The sequence below is a fragment of the Phocoena sinus genome, chromosome 4 (genome assembly GCF_008692025.1).
Source record: "Phocoena sinus isolate mPhoSin1 chromosome 4, mPhoSin1.pri, whole genome shotgun sequence".
In the NCBI taxonomy this organism is placed as follows: Eukaryota; Metazoa; Chordata; class Mammalia; order Artiodactyla; family Phocoenidae; genus Phocoena; species Phocoena sinus.
Genome location: NC_045766.1, coordinates 28,658,658 through 28,679,999, shown reverse-complemented (window position 1 = coordinate 28,679,999; position 21,342 = coordinate 28,658,658). Strand labels below are relative to the sequence as shown.

The 21,342-nt window shown below is 37.9% G+C and overlaps 1 protein-coding gene across 2 annotated transcripts in view; it reads right to left on the bottom strand.

Moving 5' to 3' along the window:
* Positions 1-20,152, bottom strand: part of AGTR1 (angiotensin II receptor type 1) — a 44,023-nt gene extending 23,871 nt beyond the window's left edge. For both annotated transcript variants that reach the window (XM_032631679.1, XM_032631681.1), the window contains exons 1-2: positions 19,979-20,152; positions 10,694-10,778 (exon numbers count right to left, since the gene is read on the bottom strand). The gene's annotated coding sequence lies outside the window, so the exon portion shown is untranslated. The remainder of the gene's footprint in view (positions 1-10,693; positions 10,779-19,978) is intronic.
* Positions 20,153-21,342: the final 1,190 nt, after the last annotated feature.

The window sequence follows — 21,342 nt, the reverse complement described above, 5'->3', positions numbered from 1 at the left end:
CCTCTTTAAAATGCAAGCACCTGGGCTTCCCTGGTGGCGCAGTGGTTGAGAGTCCGCCTGCCGATGCAGGGGACACGGGTTCGTGCCCCGGTCCGGGAAGATCCCACATGCCACGGAGCGGCTGGGCCCGTGAGCCATGGCTGCAGAGCCTGCGCATCCGGAGCCTGTGCTCTGCAACGGGCGAGGCCCGCGTACCGCAAAAATTCAAAAAAAAAAAAAAAAAAAAAATGCAAGCACCTGATGCACAATTTCCTCTTCTTGCAGAGGCTTTCAAACTGTTCAACCACTAGAGGTCTGTATTACCTATTTAAAAAAATCATACCCAACTGGTTGAGACTTTCAGCTCTCAATTTCAACACCTATTTCTATGTTTTAAAATCTTTTAAAAACATAACACCAGGGAATAAAAATCACAACACTTTAGGAAGTGAAGGAGAAAAGCTAATAGGCACCCTTTCATTCAGAAGGGTACCAAGTCTTCCCTGCACTGTCCAGGAGACAGTACACCTTCACACTCAGAAACCCGGAAATCAACAGCCAGTTACAAGTCCAGGGAACAAATTTATCTTCTGTAGTTTTTCCTCCAACACATTTTAAGATCTCTGTGTTTTAACTTTAATTCTTAAAGCATTTATTTTCCTATTGCAACAAAAGAAACGTTAAAGCAGTGTAATTCGGTTTAGTTCTTAAAACACCAATCTGACTACTTTTATGAAGGCTTTTAAATAAGAATTTCTTGTTGATCCAAGATTAGACCAAATCTTAATGTTCTTTCAGGCTTAATTTATAAGGCTTTGCTGCAACTTTATAAACAAATGCATGAGCCTTGGCTTGCCTGATTAAAGCTGTAATAGTGGCGATGATTGCCAGTGGTAGCGACTGCAAGTTGTGTCTCCCACATTTTCACTGGGTTCCATGTTTGCCGGGGATTTTTCACTAGCATAATGCATTGGGGTCTGCCTTCTGCCAGCAGCAGCAAAGGCTCTGAGCCTTCCAGAAACGGAAAAAATGAGGTGTCCCATTTACTGCATACCTGATTAATAGTGATGAAACCTTTCCATAGCATTATAGAGCAGGCCTCCTAAAACACCGCACACTCATATATTCACATACTTAAATGAAAGTGTTGAAAATACTAGAGGTAAAAAACGGTAATTTACTGAGTATGTATTGCACCAGGGGTTTGGGATTTAGATGCTGGGTTTTCATAGATTCTAATTACCCCCAAGTTTGGAGTAAGTGTCTACATTTGTTGCCAGGCAAGGTGTAAAGCTAAGTGGCTCCCTTCTTTTAAAAGGCATTATTGCATAATGTTCCTGGTCTGTAACGCCTCCAGAAGCATAAGCAGGTCTAGTGTGGCTTCTCTCTCAGTCTGTCACTTTATTAAAACACAACTTGCAAATGTTATTTAGCAGATCATCTGAGTTCATTTCAAAGGCTAATATTTAACAGAAGGGAAAATAACCCATCCCAATCCTTTAAAAAAGTGTTTTCTATGTGTTCTCAGGGAAACTGCCTAGTGTTTTATATAGATCTCAAAGCTAGGATTCAAGGATAATTTTAGTAATGTCTTACACCGCTTGCCTATATAATCCAAATGATCAATTCTACAGCAGAAGGAAACGAATTCACAGTGCAACAATTTGTATTGCAGACCACATTATTTAAAGTAGTTAAGTTTTTCATTTCCTGTTGCATTTCTGCATATGGCTGGTGGCATATGAATTAATTTTCTCACTGAAATGTGACAGAAAAATACCTGCTTTACCTAATCCTGAACATTACTTTCAGAGCTCCTGACTCTTCTACTATCATTCAAGATGATGCTAGCTTATACTTGCATCCAACATCAGTATAAACCTATAATTAAATATTAGCACAGTGTTCGCTTGTATACATATACATAAAAAAATGCTGCTAGTGTAGCAGTTAATTGAAAAAAGGAAGATCTCAGGCTTTGAAGAATTTGATGGGTGACATCTGGGAGAGAAATGAGAACTAGGGCTTTGGAGTCAGTCCAAAATTTCAGTTATTGCTCTGGTATTGGTTAGCAAGATGGGCCCCTTAGACTCACTGTCTGTGAAAAAATGAAGCCAGTAAGAAAACCTAGCTTGCAGTTTTGTTTTGTTTTTGTGAATTAAGAAAATGGAGATAAAGTGACTAAACCAGTGCCTGACCAACTAAGTGTCCAATTAATAGATGTTAACTATTACATTCTCTTTGTGTCTGCATTTAAAAAAATAGCAATATAAAAAAAAAATAAAATAAAAAAATAGCAATATAATACAATGGCAATAGTCCTAGTTACTTTTTTTTTCCAGGTTTACTGAGGTATACTTTATTTTATTTATTTATTTTTCCACATAAAAACACTTTATTACCATATTAAATAACAAGTTTATTTTTTTAATCCTAGTTACTTTTAAGTGTTGTTGTGAGAAGGTGATAAGATCAAGTGTATGAAACTACCAGGCTCTGGTTGCTTCCCAAACTGGTCTCCCAAAGTTTTCACCCATGAAACTAGACTGCAAGTTGGGAGAGTTTTAAGGATGATTCATTCCTGGATTTTTTATTTTTTTTGAGTGAGAAGATTGTACCATTTCAATTACTTGCTCAGGTTGATGACTTAAATTTGTGACCCTACTAGATTAAGAAGATATAACATTGCCCTGAATAAGAGTCAACTAGAGACAAACTATTTTCAGGGCAGTTAAAGAAATGAAGTTTAAGAATCTGTTCAACCTCAGGGAATTTAAAGAAAAAACATGATGCTTAAAATGCTATTTTCAACCCTTTTATTACCTTATCCTTAGCGATTGACGAAAGTTTGTTTTACCTAAAATGCTGTCTAGTATCTCCTTTCAGGAGAAAAATCTGGGGGAGAGGGATTTGAACGAAGCTGTGACCAACTAGCTTTTTATTAGGGACAGAATACTTATTAAATTACAGGCATTATTTTAACTCAACTTGTCTTCCTAATACTATTGGGGTTTAGAATGAAAATTGTGGTATTTTGCAACAAGCACTGAGGAGAACGAAGACCAGCTACTGACATACAACTAAAAGATTTTACTCAGAGGAGAAGGAATAGACTTTGGCAGTTTGGCCTCTACGCAGCCATTTCCAAGGACACACTAGAGTTTCAAAAGAGATACATGCTTCCTGAAATCACAGGCCCTGGCCTGGACAGAAGTCCATGTCAATTCAAACCAACTTTCATGCTTTTGCATGAGAAAAGGAAATTTCCTCATTTAAAGTTACGTGTTGTATGTTCTCAGAATGTTCTAGTTCTTTTGCAGGGCTGATTTTATGAGATGTCTGATTTTATAAGAGGGGTCCTGGGAAATACATTCCTGTATAGTTGTATATAAATATTTGTACCATTAACTAGCCCTGGGACCTGGAATTGTACCAGAAGAAGTTCTTTTGGGGTTATATTTCAGTTTAGAGAGCCAGTCACATATTACCAGTTAAGGACTGAATCCTTTACCTTTCTGTCAACTCAGCACAACCCCGTTTCCAGAAGCCTCCTTCTATCACTACCACTTTGGAAATCAAATCAGCATTTCTACTTCTAAGTGCATACCTTATAATTCTCCACATGTGCAGGAGAAATGTATGAAAATGTTTTACTGTAGCATTGTGAACCAGCCACTGCGTATTGTTTTTCTAGAATAAAGAAAATTGCATTTTTTCCTCGTTCTGTTCATGATCACTTCTCATTTCTTCGGTTAGAAGTCTCTAACCGAGGCCTGAAAGGCAGCTGGCCTATTTGGGGGAAGCATGACATCACAGATGATTGTCTTTTCCTTGGCCCCATCTGCTGGAAATAGTAACTAAGTCCTTTGCCTAAGCTGGTAGGAGAGGAGCTGTCGAAAATCAAATTAGCAGGAGAGAAACTATTAGTCTTCATTTTCTTGTTTACAACCTGCAAATACAGATTGTTAAATATGCCTGTTCTCTAATTCTCATTAGGAAATCTTGAAGAATAGCAGGACAGGAAAAAGGCATGGGATTATGAGAAAACAGTACCACTAAAAAAAAAATACAAAGTCAGAATTGTTCCTTCTCATTCAGACTATCTTACATATTTAGAGGTGGCTGAATTTGAAATTTTCCATTAAATAATTTTATTTCAGATTTATGTGGATGGATGCCACATATGCAATCCCAAATGTATCTTTTTATTTAGAATTTTCTTTTTGTTGGACTTGAAGATAAAATAATTTAAATGGAATAACCAGTATATGAAGTCATTTTGCATTCAGTGGTAGCCCCAGGAATTATTAAGTTCATCAGTGCATTTGTGTCAGGAGGCAAAGCTTTCACTGAAAATAATCTAATGGCAATGTCATGCACCACTAACTCTGTTGCAGGGAGCTTTATTTTCAGGCCCAGAGACATGGGATTACAGGTCAGTGATAGGCAAAGTGTTTTTGGGGTATTACCAAAGGTGACAAACAAGTCATTTGGTTGTCCAGGAGGAACTGACATCAAATGCAGATTTTTAGTGATTAGAGTTCTAGACGTAGCCCCTGACCATGATGGCTACTGAACCAGTCATTGGGGATTGAATCATGGACCTGACTTCTTTTTAAAATCTCTTGTGTGAAAATATTTCACTATATTTCAAAGCATTTTAAATATTTAAACCATTTCAGTTTAAAAATTTCATTTGTTCCCCTCTTCTAGCATCCATTCTAAATATGTCTCTAGTCTACCTGTCAGTTTATACCCTTGAATACTGGCTTTTTGGATACTGGCCTATTTGCTGTGTCTCGAATATGCCAGTATAGTGCTGCCTCAGGGCCTTTGCATTTGCTCTGCTCTCTCCATACAGCCATCTTCCTCCAGATGTCCACATAGTTCCTTCCTTCTTACTAAGCAGGCTTTCCCTAAACTCCCTTTACAAACTGTGCCCTTCTCCCTCACTGCTTCCACATTCTATTTCCATTATTCATGCCATCCAACATATACACTTTACTTGTTTTTCTGTCTACATGCACTAGAATGTAAGTTCTATGAGGGTAGGGATTTTTGTCTGCTTTGCTCACACTTTGTCCTTAATGCTGAAAATAGTGACTGGCATGTAGGTGTCCAATAAAAATACTTATTGAGTGAATAACAGCAGAATCTGTTGCAAACTGCAGCCCTAAATAGGAATACCTTGTGTTTAATATAACTTTCATTCAGAAGACTTTTTTACTGCCATGACATTTCTTTGATATTCTTATTTTAGAGTCAGAAGAAAGGAACTTTAGAGTTACCCCACACCTGTTCAGTAATAAACTTCTAGGTCACAATAGTTGCAAACTGAAATGCCATCAGGATTTAGGCAGTTAGATAAATGCGTGAAGTGCCATTAAGGAGTGACAAATAGTTGAGTTCATGTGCTCTTCTACTTAAAGACATTCAGATTTGAAAAACAAATGTAAACATAGCCCTGTCGGAAGAAAACCTGTCTACCTGTGGTTTCAAAGGCCCACTTTGGCTGTTAGTTTGTGGTCAGTAGGACCATGAAGACATTTTCTAAGTCATGCTGCTTTTTCTACCTCTTTCCAACTATAAACTCAGGCTTGGGTATGTGCCTAATTCCACATCAGGACAGGAATATTCAACTGATCAAATCTAATTACATTTGCTTCCCAACCAAATTGTATATCACCTTCCCCTCTTGTGAGGGAAACGGCCCCTCTTGGGTCCTTGGGATCTGATTATTGCAAACCTAATTGATTTGCAGCATTTCATTAATAAAGTTAACTAAAACTAATTATACATATTGAATAAGAGTTTCCTGTGAAATGAATTATTCTATTTAGCTTAAGGGTTCTTTTTTTTTTTTTTTTTTGCGGTATGTGGGCCTCTCACTGTTGTGGCCCCTCCCGTTGCAGAGCACAGGCTCCGGACGCGCAGGCTCAGCAGCCATGGCTCACGGGCCCAGCCGCTCTGCGGCATGTGGGATCTTCCCGGATCAGGGCATGAATCCGTGTCCCTCGCATCAGCAGGCGGACTCTCAACCACTGCACCACCAGGGAAGCCCCAAGGGTTCTTAATTGTTAGAATAAATTGCTGAGAAGGATTGCAGCATTACTTTCTCTTGAGATATATATATATATATATATATATATATATATGTGTGTGTGTCAACCAATATGGATTGATGGATGTTTACACCATAGAAACTGATAAAAGAAAAAAAATTAAATATGAAGGTTAAAGATATCAAAACATACTCCTAAGAAGATAAAAATCACAAAATAGATTACACATAGATCTCTTCATTTTAAGATGTCAAATTAGACCTGTTACATTTGTCATATAAAGGAAACTGAAGTCAATTTTTAAATTTATTGACATTTATTATTTTATTCATAGTAAATTTTTCCTTCACTTAATTGGTTCATATTGTATTTCTCACTCTTTAATTCAGATGCTATGTGTCTAGTTCATTGATCTAGTTAAATCAACATTCTAGCAGAAATCCAGAGGGACCTATACTAACTACTTCAAATGCCCCAAATCAAGCAGATGCATTGTGGGCCAGTACTTCTCACAGGGCCATTTCCAACATTCCCTATTTGTTCAGTTGTGTATAGATAAATACGTTCTATGTAAAATGAAGATGAGCATTCATTAATGGTTTAGAGTTGAATAAAATATGGCTGGGCCATTAGTGTTACAGAATAAACTTCTATATCACATAAGAAGCTATGGTCATCAATGACTCAAATTTGCATTGCTTTCACACTGCCAAAGCAGGTTGGATTTCCTTCTCTGCATTGTTCAGGAAGATACTGAGTTGTTTTATCCTCCTGCTCTGTACACTGACCGCACTGGAGGGACCAAGAGGCAGCAAAATGCCCATCGTGTTCTTGCTCTTTGGCCTGGAGCATCACTGAGGAGCCAGGGTTCAGACTCTAGGTCAAAAGACAGCCTTACCCACTGCTTGGTTTTATCTACAGTGGCTTTGTTTGCTTTTTATGGTGGCCCATGCTGTATGCAGAAGTATTTTGGCTTCGCCTGGATAAGAGGAGAAGGAAGTCTGCTCCTGATTGGATTTTGGACTTGCGGTATGACATTGCTCCTGTTGTCTCATGGATGCCCAGGGAGAGTCCAGTATTTTGTTCCAAATCTGGAAAGATGCCAAAGACCTAGTTCCAGATAACTGGTTACCTTCTGCCAGGTCTGTACTGTACTATTACATTTCTGAGATATCTTAGATCTTCCTAGAATTAAAAGAAATGACTCCTATATATCCAAATCATCTCAAGAGTCTTAAAAGGAATGACTAGCTAGTTGAAGGGAGAGGAGGACAGCACTTTTGGTACTAGTGAAAAGTTCTTCCTGCTGGCAAAACAGAACCTCTAAATTTAGAGGGTAATTCTCTGAGCTCTTTTAATTGTTAAAAGTATTAATAGTTGTATGTTGAGCATATCTATCTATATTATTTAAACCTAGGAACAATGTTACTGTAGATAAACTGTGTGAATAATAGGTTACTTGGAGTAAACCTGTTATTCTATAAAGAAAGCTATTTTTTGGTTTATTGAAGAAAAAAAAAAAAGCTCCACAAGTGGCTAACCTTTACTTTGCCTTTTTTTCATTGGTAAGACTCAGATTCATATTTAACAGTTCCAAACTGGGTCCAAACTTCCATTATTTATGCTTTCACTGAAAAATGATACTATTAAATCTGTAAAGGGAATATTGGCTGGATATTTATATGCCTTTTTCACAGCTAGTTATATAGCTATCTCAAATCCTTGATACTTCAATAACTCAAAGATAAATTTGTTTTAAATTTCTTGCCTTGTGTAATGTACAACCGTTAGTCCAGGAACCAAATTTAATTGAATTACTAGGTATAAGTGACTGGAAAGTAATTGAGACTGATGTTAAATAACAGGATCGTATTAGTGGAAAAATCGTGACTAAGAAGTTTAAGAATACACTGTAAAAGGGGGTGATTATATTAATTAAAATGATAAACAAAATATTGTTATCTGGGATACATACAATTTTGAAATCAAAATACTACACATTTCCATAAAAAAAGATAAAAAGAAATAAATGATCTAATAGTTATTTTGCTTGGCTCTCCAATTGCTGAAAAAATGTAAATCAACTTTAGTTTAAAGTCAGTATCATTGAGACACATCTATCATTGTAGGAAAAATAAAATCTTACAGAATATCAACAATAAAGAAAAAATATTGGCCTTAAAAATGATCCTACATCTTTTCTAGTTTTTTCTTACTTGGAGATGTCAATGATTCAGGTAAAAAAAGCCAACAACCATGTATTAGCTCAACATAATTGTGTGTACCACTTTTCACAATTTTTAAGGAAATGAAAACCTCTAACTTTAGAAGAGTACATAAAATATTTAAATAAATATTTAAGTAAAACATTTAATTCCACATATTTTAACAGGCAAATAAATAGGAAAAAGGAAAAGGGGCTTGTGAGAACTAACTATACACCAGATAACCTACAACTGAGAAAACTGGAATTTAAAAAATACTTTAAAATTTCCAAATAAGTATAAAAGAGCACAAAACTTTCTTGCCAAGTAGCAGTGGAAGTCCACTGCATTATTAATAGTTTGTTTATGATAGTATTGTCTAATAGAACTTTCCATAGTGATAGAAATGTTCTATATCTGTGCCATTCAATACAGTAGCCATTAACTACATGTGTCTATTGAGAACTTGAAATGTGGCTAGTACAACTGAGGAACTCGGTTTTTAATTTCATTTGTTGTAATTAATTTAAATAGCCACATGGGGCAAATGGTTACCAAAGATTTTAAGCTACTGAACATGTTCTTTATTCTATGTCCGAACCAGGTTTTCCCATTTTTCATAAGTAGATTTCAACCTAAATATTTTTGGTTCAATAAAACAAGCTCTGAAATGCTGTTTACACATTACTGGTTTAAATCAATAAGAGATCAAAGTTCTGTAGTTGTAAGTTGGTGAAAGTTTTAAAGTGACAATACAAAGTTCAGAAGGCCCTTGGAAAACACTATTTGTATTTCAGTATAGTGACCATGGATTGGGATGGGGCCTCGAAGATTCTTTCACAGGAAACCAAAGGCAAAGTTGCTAGTTAGTGGCAGAATTGGTATGGCATTAGTTCTTTAACAACAACAAAAAAGTCTTAGAATTAAGTATGTTTTGCTCATTCATTTGAACCTTAAAGGTTTGAAAAAGTTTAAAATTTTACACAATGTTTTTGTTCAGTGTTTTCTTATTTGTAAGCAAAATGTCACAGTTATTTGGAAAATTTTGCTACAAATATGGGAATGTTAATCAGAACCCGAGGGGCTTCGAAAATACAAGAGAAGAGAGGATGGTCTAAGAATCATTTCCAGTAGGAGCCCCCCGTATTGCTGTCCTGATTCTTCTGCCCTAAGGCTGATGGGGTGTTACAGACAAAGAGTTCCTTCTGATCCGTACTCTTAGGATGCAAAAGAAAGCTTCCAGTCTTGGTGTCTTCCTAACTGATTCAATAGATTTTAATGTACGTTTTCCAGAGCTGGATTTTTGCTGAAAACATGCACAGCTATGCTTCCTAGGTTTAACTACACCTCACAAAAAAACCCCTAAAGATTTCCAGTGTCAGAACTCTGTAGAATGTTACTATTTTTGTCTCCAAGATTAAAGCAGTCCTAAATAGTTTCCTAACACCACTGTGGAGTGCCTTCCAGCAAGGGTTTCCTACTTGTCAATCAAAAAGACTAGTCGCCTCTAACATATGTAACCCACCACCTATCTTATCTACCTTCTACTCTGATAAAATGCAATCACAACATACTCAGAATGGGACAAGCTACTCTTTTCATTCTCCTTGGAGGAACTAGGGAGTGTCTCCCCTGTTAGTTTGGGAAGCTGAGGGCTTGTTCTTTGAGCTGAATTTACGTCAGGAGAAAAAAGTCCTGCTAGCCGGGTAAATCCAGGAGTCTTTTTATGAAAAATATCATTCAGGCCTATGTGATGGGAGTTGGACCAACAGAGCAGTCTCTAGCTGCCCTCTGAGGTTCTGAGTGTAATGCCCTGCCGTGTGACTCCACAGGACTCACATCTACCAGAGGGCTAACCTGCATGGGAATTAAAGGGTACCTCTATATCCAATTTCAGAGCCCCTTTTCCTATATCTTACTGGCGTAAGGGAGACTTTTGTAAGAATGAGACTCTGAGACTTTCGGGTTTTCTGAAGGTGAGCAGGTAGTTTCAAGGTTTATGGTGTTTAGATATATGCCCGCCTCTAGAAGTGAGTGCTGGGGCATCACAGAGCCCCGATTCCCCATTTGGTGGCCGATGAGAGAGCACAGTCATTTCCCTCCTGGCCCTACTAAAGCCCTACGTAGCATGGAACGCACTGCTCAGAGCAATCGCCTATGACCATGAGGAGATCCTCGCCAAGGGTTTGCACATCTCTCACATGGTTTATCATCAATACATGAATATCTTGGTAATTCTGAGACTGTTTATATTGAAAATCATATTAATATATATGTTCTTCAGCTGTATATTGGAAGGGATGGGGTGAGACTGGCACTTCATTCTTTTCTGCCTCCTCTGTTTCTGTCACCTGACAATGGCATATGTGGCTTTTTGTGCTACCTTCACTGTTGACACGTTAGAGAAAACTACTGACAGACACAGCATTATAGGTGTAAGACATTTACCTGGATGTAGACCTTCTGGGATGGCTTCAGTGACTTATTCAGATAAAACCTCAGCCATTTTAGACCAATTTAACATGTATCAAATCTGGAAAGAAAAAAAAGATTAATGAGATTCACTGAATATGGTCAGGTTTTAATTTTCTAATTTATAAAATAAGCATTAACGCTACATCTTAAGGAAGTTTTTGAAGGTAATGAAGCCATCTGGTTGACATCAAGAACATATTCTTCCTTATATAGACTTGGGCTCTGCTGAGTGGCTGACCTGGTCCTGTTCCTGCTTATAGTCGACATCTTCCCTCACACCCTTTTACATGAACGCTAGAGAAGGAGAAAAAGACTGTTTCTGGGTCAAAAACAGTGCAATCTTCTAAGGCATTTCTGTAGACATAACTACTAAATATAAGAAATATCCTAATAGATTAGATTTTTACTTGTGAATTTACATTTAAACTTTGCTATGATTCTAGAGCTTATACAAGTGTTATTTTACCATAATTTTGAAAAAGGATCTTTTAAAAAGATGTTTTCAGTTGTAATCTTTCATTGCAGTAATAGATGCATGTGATATAAGTGACAACTTACAGAAGCATATAAAACAAAAGTACACATCTCTTAACTCTGTCTCTCCAGATTGACTTCCCAGAGATACTTACTACTAATAGTTTCTTATGTACCCCTCTAGTACTTTAAAAAATGTATGTACATGCATATAAATGTGTATATCCGTGTTTTTTCATTTTATACATTATATGTTCTGTGCCTTGCTTCCTTTTTTTTAAACTTAATAATATGCTAGCAGAACTTTCTACATCAGTATACATAAATCTAACTCATTCATTTTAATAGCTATATAGTATTCCATTCATTGCACTGAAATATGATAATTTATTTAACCAGCCCCTATTATGGGCTGTAAGGTTGTTTTTTTTTTTTCCAATTTCCCTTTTTGGATGCTTAAAAAAAAGCCCAATGATCATATTTATACATACGCATTTTTGTACTTATATGATTATATCAGTAGAATAAGTTCCAAATATAGTTGTTGATGCAAATTGTTTATACACTCTAAGTTTTTGAAAGATACTTACAAAATGTCCTCTATAAAGGTTACATGAATTTATGAAACCAAAAATCTGGCTTGTATCAAATCTTAAATTTTTTTCTGTCTGATAAGTGAAAAGTATATATTCGTTTTGGTTTGCATTTTTTTAGTTATGAATGAGGTTGAGCTGCTTTTTGTTTTCTTATTTTTTGTAGTCATTTTTCTACTAGTTTGCCCAGTCTTGGCCTTTGCTCATTTTTCCATTGGGTTGTTCATTGTTTCTCATTTTAAAGAGCTCATGTTGAAAATGGGCGTTTTACATGTAATGTGTGGCAAATAGCTTTCCCAAGTTCTTGTTTATCTTTTGACTTTGTTTATGGTGCTTTTTAATATACAACCATTTCAATTCTTTTTAATGTAGCCAAATTCATCAATATTTTTCATTATAGATTTGGGGACTTTTTTAAGTAGGAAATTTTTTAAAGTTAAAGAGTTATTCAAGAAGACTGTGTAGAGGTTGCTTTTTTTTTTTTTTAAACAACAATGTACACCAGCTTTACTATCACATTGTGATAACAGGAGATATAGGAGAATTTTGGCATTAGAAGTATCTATTTTTATCCCAATTTTTTGGTGTTATAGCAAAGATTTTCCCATTAGATGATTCTTCCTATAAAATACCACTCTGGTGTAAAATCTGTGGATTCTTGTAAGGCTCTAGTGTACCTTAGGGACAAAAAAAAAAAAAACAGAGACAGGGCTGACTTGCCAGTATCATTCTCCAGAGGGTTAACAGTAGCATCTACAATCTGAAATCTAGAGTGAGTTGGAAGGAAAGGAAAAGAAATTCCAAGATAAACAGCAAGTATGAAGTATAATAGAGGTTCATTATAGGAAATTTTGAAAGCACATGCAAAAAAAAAAGGGGGAAAGAAAAAAGTCACCTTTGATCTTAGCCTTGATCTTAATAATCCTCAAAAGCATTTAAGATTTGTTATATATTTTTCCTGGTATTTTTTATCTGTTCCGCAAATATGCAGGCATTTAAAAAATATATCAGTGATTTACTCACAAATCAGTGCTAATATAACTAAACTATTTTCATTAGAATACCAGTGACCCAAGTAAGACCTTAATGGCACCTTGACAAGAATCTATCAAACACATACACACACACAGGCTCTCACTCGATTTATGTTTTATATGTTGCTATATTTACTTGTGATTATCTTTCCTTGTCACTAAATGTTCTAAAATATATTTATATAAAAATATATAATGACTATATAATGTTTCATCATATGGCTTAATGTAATGGGAATTAAAAGAGTAGATTTGTATTTCTCTCAAAAATCCATTCTGTTAACCCAGTAGATCAAACACTAGGACACATTCAGGAGATCATTACGTAGGAATCACATCAGATTCTTTTCCATTCCTGATAAAGTGGCAGTAATTAACTGTGTGAAGGTTAAGTGCTGGAAGACATCATGGTACAGTGTGTTTTATGTGACATGACATCATTTGAATGGAAAGAAAATTAGATTATTAAAGCTGGGTTAATGGACCATTCTTGTTCTAGCAGCAACCCACATAATTCAGAAGCATGTAAGATGCATTTGAATTGTATAACAAGAAGAGTTTGGGTCAAAAAGTGAAGAAAAGTGTGTGTGATAATAAAATTGTAAACGAATGAAGTTTACTAGAAGAAATGCTGTGAGATTTTTTTTCAATTTATTTAGGAAAATACCTGGTGCAGATTATATTCAGCCACAGTCACAGATATTTGGGGTTAGTGAGACAAGCAGGACTCTAAAGGGTCATAAGAGAATCACTAGTACGTTATCATTTATTAGCACTTAAACTCTGCCTGCTAACATGCAGGATGTCTCCTGGGCACGAGTTCCCTTGCTACTTGGCTTTATGGCACCGCTGGGTTGATTTCGCCCTCAGCCATAACTTACAAGGTAGACGCTGTACTGTTAGCACTGCCGAAAGTTCTAGATCTAAGCAGCAGCTGGTGAAATTCTGTCTCCTAAGGATGTCCCTTTATCACGGAGAAAATCATGGCTGCTCAGTCCCGTTGACACACCTCTCCTCTCAAACATGATCACAGGGAGCCCAGACTCACCTCAATCTTTTTTTTTTTTTTTTTTTTTTTTTTTTTTGCGGTACGCGGGCCTCTCACTGTTGTGGCCTCTCCCGTTGTGGAGCACAGGCTCTGGACGCGCAGGCTTAGCGGCCATGGCCCACGGGCCCAGCCGCTCCGCGGCATGTGGGATCTTCCCCGACCAGGGCACGAACCTGTGTCCCCTGCATCGGCAGGCAGACTCTCAACCACTGCGCCACCAGGGAAGCCCATCACCTCAATCTTTTGACCAACATCAGTGAGGCCCTGTCAAAGCAACAGACATTTGACCAGATCCAACTGACAACTCTCAATCTATATGTATTGGGAGAAATCTTTCAGAGACTAAATCATTTGGAGAGTCGTTGGCTTAAAATAAGTCACCCTTGTTTGCAGACTGACTGATTAGTAACTATATTCAGCTAAAGTTTTGTAAACTATGCCTATAGGTAAGTAAGTGTTTATATTAAAAGCTGAAAGAGTGATATATAATTTGAGTTGGAAAGATGAACAGTTTATATATGTAGGAAATGGCTTGTTTAATTCAAGTACTTTAAAAAAAAAGTTCATCAGAACACAAAAAGGTAAGGAAAAAAAGTAAATTTCAGGTTAAGTTATGGGAAAATAGAGATATCAAACCTTAAGTTTTAAATAATGGGCTGTCATAGTTTTCATTTTTTTTTTCCCAACTAAAGAAGGAATTTCTAGAATTCTTCATTATTGCAGTTAAAGGTAAGATGACAGGCAAATGTTAACCAAAATGGAGGACATCTTGTTTTTTGCTATGAGGGAAACAGAACTTGATTTCCAGTTATAACTTTAAATAAATTATCAAATAATTAATTGGCCTTCAAAAGCAGGCAGCCTAGTGTAGAGCAGACAGTGTGGGTGGTGGCTCAGAGCACAGTAATCAACATTTATGTTTAAATCTTGACTCTACCAGTTACCACATCTGGGTAAGCTACTTATCTCATTATTACTCAGTATCCCAATCTATAAGATGGGGATAAGGCAGTGACTATTATATAGGGATGTTGTGAGGATTAAATAAAACACAGTATTTAAAGGCTGAATATTGTTTGGCACATTGTATGTGCTCAATAAATGTTAGCTTTATTAAAATTGTTTATTAAAAAGCCAAGGAAAGAACCTCTAGGTAATCATTCTGAACAAGCCAGAGGTACTGTCCACTTGTGCTTCTCTAGCTTTAATGTGCGTTTGAATCACGTGGGGATCCTGTTAAAATGCAGATTCTAATTCAGTGAGTCTGGGTGGGGTCTGAAAGTGTGCATTTCTGATAAGCTTCCAGGTGATGCCCATGATGCTAGTCTCTGGACCTGGACACTTGAGGTAATTATGGAAGATTGGTTCTAATTTGTAATAGATGTGGTGGTTCTCAATAGGGGGAAATGGGGAAAGGAGGAAAAAGGGAAGTGTAGACAATATGTACAGATTTAAAACGCTCCCCAGGTGATTGTCATATGCTTGCCTTACCTGCTCTCTAAAGCCTGAAGAACCACTGATTTGATATTTCAACCTTTTATTCTTTTTCATTTCTCCTTTTCTTACTCTTTTCTCTACATTGCCCTTGCCATTACAGCTTTAGACTAAAAGAATGGTATTAATACTTAGTTCCTCAATTAGTAAGACTAAAGCATCAATTTTAAGTCATTTTATTGTGTGTAGTAGGAAGTGGTTTCTCTCTAACATTTCTCTTCTACAATATAGGGATCTGAAAATGTATTTTATGTTTTCCATAGCTTTAGCCAAGAACAAACAGGCAAGAAAGTGACTTGTGGAGCATTTAGTAACAGAATACAAGGATGCAATTGGGTGTGGTGCATACAATCAAAGGAGTTATAACCCCATGGGGAAAGGAAAGTTGTAGTGGTTATTATGGAAATGGCTAGAATCAAACAATGTAACCACATTAGACATTCCACCTAGTCTGAAAGGTAGGAGGGAGGAGGGTTGTTTCTAAATGGCTTCCCACCCCAGTGGCATTGAGATGATTAAAGAGACCCATATCTAAATATGTACTTAGCTTGACCAACATCTCTCTAGGGCAAAGACCATTTTTATACTTTGGTGTGTCCTCAGGGCCTAATATCAGATCCATTGAATTCCCTCTAAGTATCTTCTACTACTGTTGATATATTTCGTAGATATAATTCTTCATTTTCCAAGGTAGATAAGAGGAGCCCTGATTAATATAAAATGGGAAATAGCCAAAGAAAACTTAGAGGGGAAATTAGCAATCATTAACTCTCTTTAAAAGTGCAGAACCAAATGTGTATTCTCTACTATTCTTAGTCTGAAGTTCACTAGTCAAAGTACTTTAATTCATTGATCTAAATGAGATTTTAACATCATTTGAGGAACAAAGCAGCGTTTATGTATATAAAATGAACAAGAAATCCCATAAAAGTTGACCCAAACTGAATGATTATTAATTCTATGATTTTAAGTTTTAAGGACACCTGGAATTGGGACTTGGAATGTGAAGGCACAATGAGATTATGAAAAATAAAGCATGTCTATTTCTTACCCATTTTTCCAACTTGTGTTAGAAAAGTAATTAAATATGAGATTGGCAACACAATTTAAAATATTTTTGAGTATGGGAAGAAAAATCAAACCATAATGGGCAGATTCTAGACACTTATTTCTACTTAAGACATTTAGATGATGCACCTATTTAGGAACCAGACAAACAAAAATAAACTCTTCTAAATTGAGCTATAAAAATAATATATCAATAGTATAAAGCAGCTGTACAGCATTTACAGTATATAGTGCATACTTCGTTAGTAAAATATTTTGAAAGAAATTTTGGTTTTCATATTCAAGGGAATTTTTTTCCCTCTGTGATCATCTACTATCAAGAGAAAGAATCAAAATCAGATAGAAAAACTTTCAATGTTAATACAACCACAGTTAAAATTCACTTATCATTTTTATGATTGTTATATATTTCATTTTCTAATCGTCAAATTTGTCATTAACTACCAACGAACAAAACATCTGGCAAATTTATAGCTCTTTATATAATTTTTTTGCTGTGATTTATTTTAGATGTATTTTAGAGCTTTAATAGGATAATGGTAGTCATTTGCCAAATCATTTGAATAGTACCTTAAATCTCTATAGATACTCCTAGATTTAAGATGGCTTTGTGTATTAAGCCACTGAAAAGTTGAGTCTTAGTAGCTAAAATTCATATCATGATGAAGAATAGAAAATGTAAAGTGATAGCTAAATTAAGGCTGGAAATGGAACAAAATTTACTTTTGTTTATGGGAGCTTTAGTATACTGTTTTAATAAACACTTACATGAAGAGAAACACATGTAATCCAATGACTTCAGGCAATTTTGAAAGAGAAAGCTTATAAGCATTTTGAAGAAAATAATAGTACTTTCCAGTGGTGATGAGTTGGAAAGCTGATTTTTCCAATTTGCTAGATAACGTGGGAGAAGAGTGTTCCTAACCCAGCCTTGGATACTTTGTCATATTTTGTTGCTCTGGCTCTATATTTGTTTATTGCCACAGGCTGTCTTCAAGACAGCTTTTTAATTTTCACAACACTTGGATTTACATCAAACTTCTAAATAAATTTCTTAATTTGCTAGCCCACTTGGGAGAATCTCTGGCATTGCTCAGTCATGACTGAGCAGGAAAAGGACCAAGTCAACTAGCGAGCTTGGGGCTGAAGACCAGGAGCCTGTGTCAGGCAGCGAAAACATCTAAGTGTGATGGGACTTGATCTTGGTCCCTGTAACAAATTTGAGAGCAAAATACAGCAACTACCAGCTGCATGAAAAGGACAGTGTGACAGCACAGATAAAACTATGGGAGACGTGCATCACGCATTTTAACTGTGAGTTTCAAACTCCTTCTCAGCTAAGTATTTTACCTGGGCTTTGGGTAAGGAGCAGACTAAATTTTCTTTCATTATTTTCCCTCTAGCATAGGGCAAGCAATTAGTCATAGTAACAGCAACAACAGTTATAAGCAGCAGCAGCAAAATCACCCCAAATCATATACAGGTATACACACACAGTTCTTACCCAAAGTAGGAAAAGAAAAAACGAAGAAGTAAGAAACCTGAACAATTCACAAAGTCACAATTTGAACACTGAAGCAGGGCGAGAGAGTGATAGGAGAGATTGAAGCTCAGAGCTCTTGGGATGCAGAGCGTTGCCAAAGCAACAGTGACTGAAAGACACTTTATAAAACTCAAGGAAGACAAGTCTTCCTTTGGCATCAGTGGAAGAAAACCAGTTTTCTTCCGAGCTGGATGGTGGAGCAGTTTATTCAGTTTAAGATCAAAGAAGAACCGAGCTAGAAATCAAGGCCTCATTATGGGCACAAAGAACAATGAAGTCAGGGGAAAAAAAGGGGGAAAAAGAGTAGGATAACAGACTTGACACTAACAATCATGAAACTTTAACAAATGTTGAGATCTAGCAACTTGGGGCCACTCCCTGAGCCTTAAGCCAGGTTGTAGGAATTGCCAACTCTAATTTGGGGGATGGACACTTGGACCTAATGATTTTCCAGACAATTTACCAGGAGAGCTATTTAGACAGTTTTGAGGACCACAGACATGGGCTATAAAAGGGTAATTATTTTAGGCTTTTATTTTTTTAAGCAATAACTAGGAAACAAAAGGAATCAAGGAATTTTATCACTGGAGGGAAACTTACAGGCGGGGGCTTGAGGTTCAGAGTTGTGAAATAACTCTAACAGCACATGGCCAGTTAAGTGGGAGTCTCCATCCCCAGCTCTCTGTGCTTCCCTGCTCCTGCACTGTCTTCCAAAAGGGTGGTGGACTCCACCACAGCCTGAGGAAAGATTATCCACGCGGTGGGGCCTTTAGAGCTAGGGAAACACTGCAGGGGACAAGGGAAACAGACAGTTTCCTTTTTTGAGAAGAATTATAAAGGTGTTACTGCTTATGCTAAGGAGAATAAACCTTGGAGACCCAGGATCCTTGGGTGGTAACTACCAAGAGAATCATGTTGGTGATGAGGCACCTTTAAGAGGAGATAGAAGTTGCTCAAAAAAGTTATAAAACAGAGAAGCAGGGTGCCAGATTTCCTCCCTGCCTCATTGTTACTTTCTCCTCCAGGAATGACACTGGAAGTAAATGCAGCAGGTCGAAAATGTGATCCCAGCGGAAAGTGAGCACCCAAACGTTCACCAGGAAGAGAGGGCTCCAGAGGGCCGCTAGTGAGTGTTTGATTCTTAATGAAGCCATCAGCAAACAAAGATTAGGTACAGAGGCCCCAGATGGGTTCAATAGCCAGGTCTCTAATGGGGGCCCAAAGTCAGGGCAGGAGATGCTTCTGGAGACGAAGCATCTGGCACTTTGGAGAGATTGGGCTGGATATTTAAGAGAATTGGAGAATGGGGTGCTAGGTAGAGAGGTGGATGCAGGGAAGGGGCCAGCAAGAGGTTCTGTTCAGTCTTGGAAGCAGAAGAGCTTCTCCTAGAATTCCCCTCAGTTACAAACGTGCCCTGGCCAAAGCTGTGGGGATTGGGGTGTGGAGAAGCCCCGGGTTTTCCCCTCCCCAATTAATTCGATGTGGGCACGGCATCCTGTGCCAAGGACCCCCCGATACGGTTTGCAGAGAGGGGTATGGGGGAGGTGAGCTTTGTTGGTGCGAGGCCTGGGAAGGCAGGGGACGGACACTCAACTTCACTTTTAGAAGTGGCACAACTTTTAAATGGACGCCCCGCGGACTCATACACTCAGGTCACATTTAAAAGACAAGAGTTAGCTAAAAGCGTCGGGAAGAAAGTTTACTTGGCTGCATCCCATTTCTGCAGATTCCTTGCTTGTACTCGATAGAGTTGTGTCAAATCGGAGTGAAATTTCTGGGGCATGCGGCAAACAAGCTCAAATTGTTTCTTCCCAACTCAGACGCCCCTCCTCTGATTTGGGGAAGGGCCTCCAGCTCGGGGTGGGCGCCGGTTGGAACTAAGCTCGCTCTCGCCTTCGTCCCCGGGAGCCTCCCGGCCCAGCGCCCGCAGTTCACACCTCGGCAGGAAACTGACTACCCTCGCCCCCAGCCCCCAAGCCTGGCAGGGCAGTCCGCGCCACTCACCGCCACTCGGGACGCTGCGCCCACGTCCGGCCGAGCTGGTGGCGCTGGTGCGGGGTGCGCCCTCACTCTCGGGGTCCGCTCGGGTTCCTCCCCAGGGATCGCCGCCTCGGGCCGGCAGAGCTGCTAGTCTTGCGTCCGCCCAGGCGCTCAGTAGCCCACTGCCTGGGGCCCTTGGCTGACAGGCGCTGGAATCATTCTCTACGAAGGCAGCTACAAATTTATAGCGAGGGGCGTTGCTGCTTCGAGGGTTCCAGGGGCGAGGCTGTGTTTTGAACTCCCTCCTCCTCCGCCCCTCCCGAGAGACCCTCTCGGCCCAACCCCCTTTCCTCTCCAGATGCTGACGGAAGCGGGATGATGCCACAGTCACCCCACTGTCACTTATTAGATCTGAGTGCCAGGCCCAGAACCCGGCATTGGGGGAGGGAGTGGAGAAATGGAAGAGAGCTGCGGTTGCAGGAGCAGCTTTTCACACCGAGATCATTCCTCTACTTTTTTTTTTTAAAACTTGGGAAACTTCTAAGGACTAATTAGGGGACTTCTTTCTCTTCCCTGGGAGTGACTCAAACTTTGACAATACCATTGTGGATCATAGATCCATAGATTAACCTCAGGGTTGTTACAGAGTGAATGGGTGGACATTCATTTCCTCCTATCGGACATGCTATTGGAGTTACATTTTTTTTTAATGTAAAAATAGAAAAAGTTAAAAAACAAAGTATGACCAAATATTTAAGGAGGAATTAATATAAATTCTTTATAAATTCTTCCAAAAAAACAAAGGAGGAAGTATCACTTTCCAACTCACACTATGAAGCGAGTATCACCCTTATTCCAAAACCAGATGAGACGTCAGGAGAAAAGAAAACTACAGATCTTCCATATGAGTGTAGATAAAAATCCTCAGCAAAATATTAACAAATCAAATCCAGTAACATATTAAAAGGATAATACACTATGACCAAGTGAGATTTATCCAAGTGATGCAAGATTAGTTTACCAAAAATCAATTGATGTAATATACCATATTCATAAAGGACAAAACCCACAGGATCATCTTAATAAATCAGAAAAGGATTTGACAAAATCTGACACTTTTTCATGATAAAATCATTCAGCAAACTAGGAAGAAGAAAGGAACTTCTTCAAACTGTATAGTCTATCTATGAAAACTCACTAACATCATACTTAATGTTGAAAGATAATGTTTTTGCATCTAAGATCAGGAAAAAGACAAAGTTATTTGCTTTCAACGCATCTATCAAACATTGTACTAGAGGTTCTAGCTGGGGCAATTGGGCAAGAAAAAGAAATGAAAGGCATCCAGATTAGAAAGGAAGTGAAACTATTTTTATGTGCAGATGACA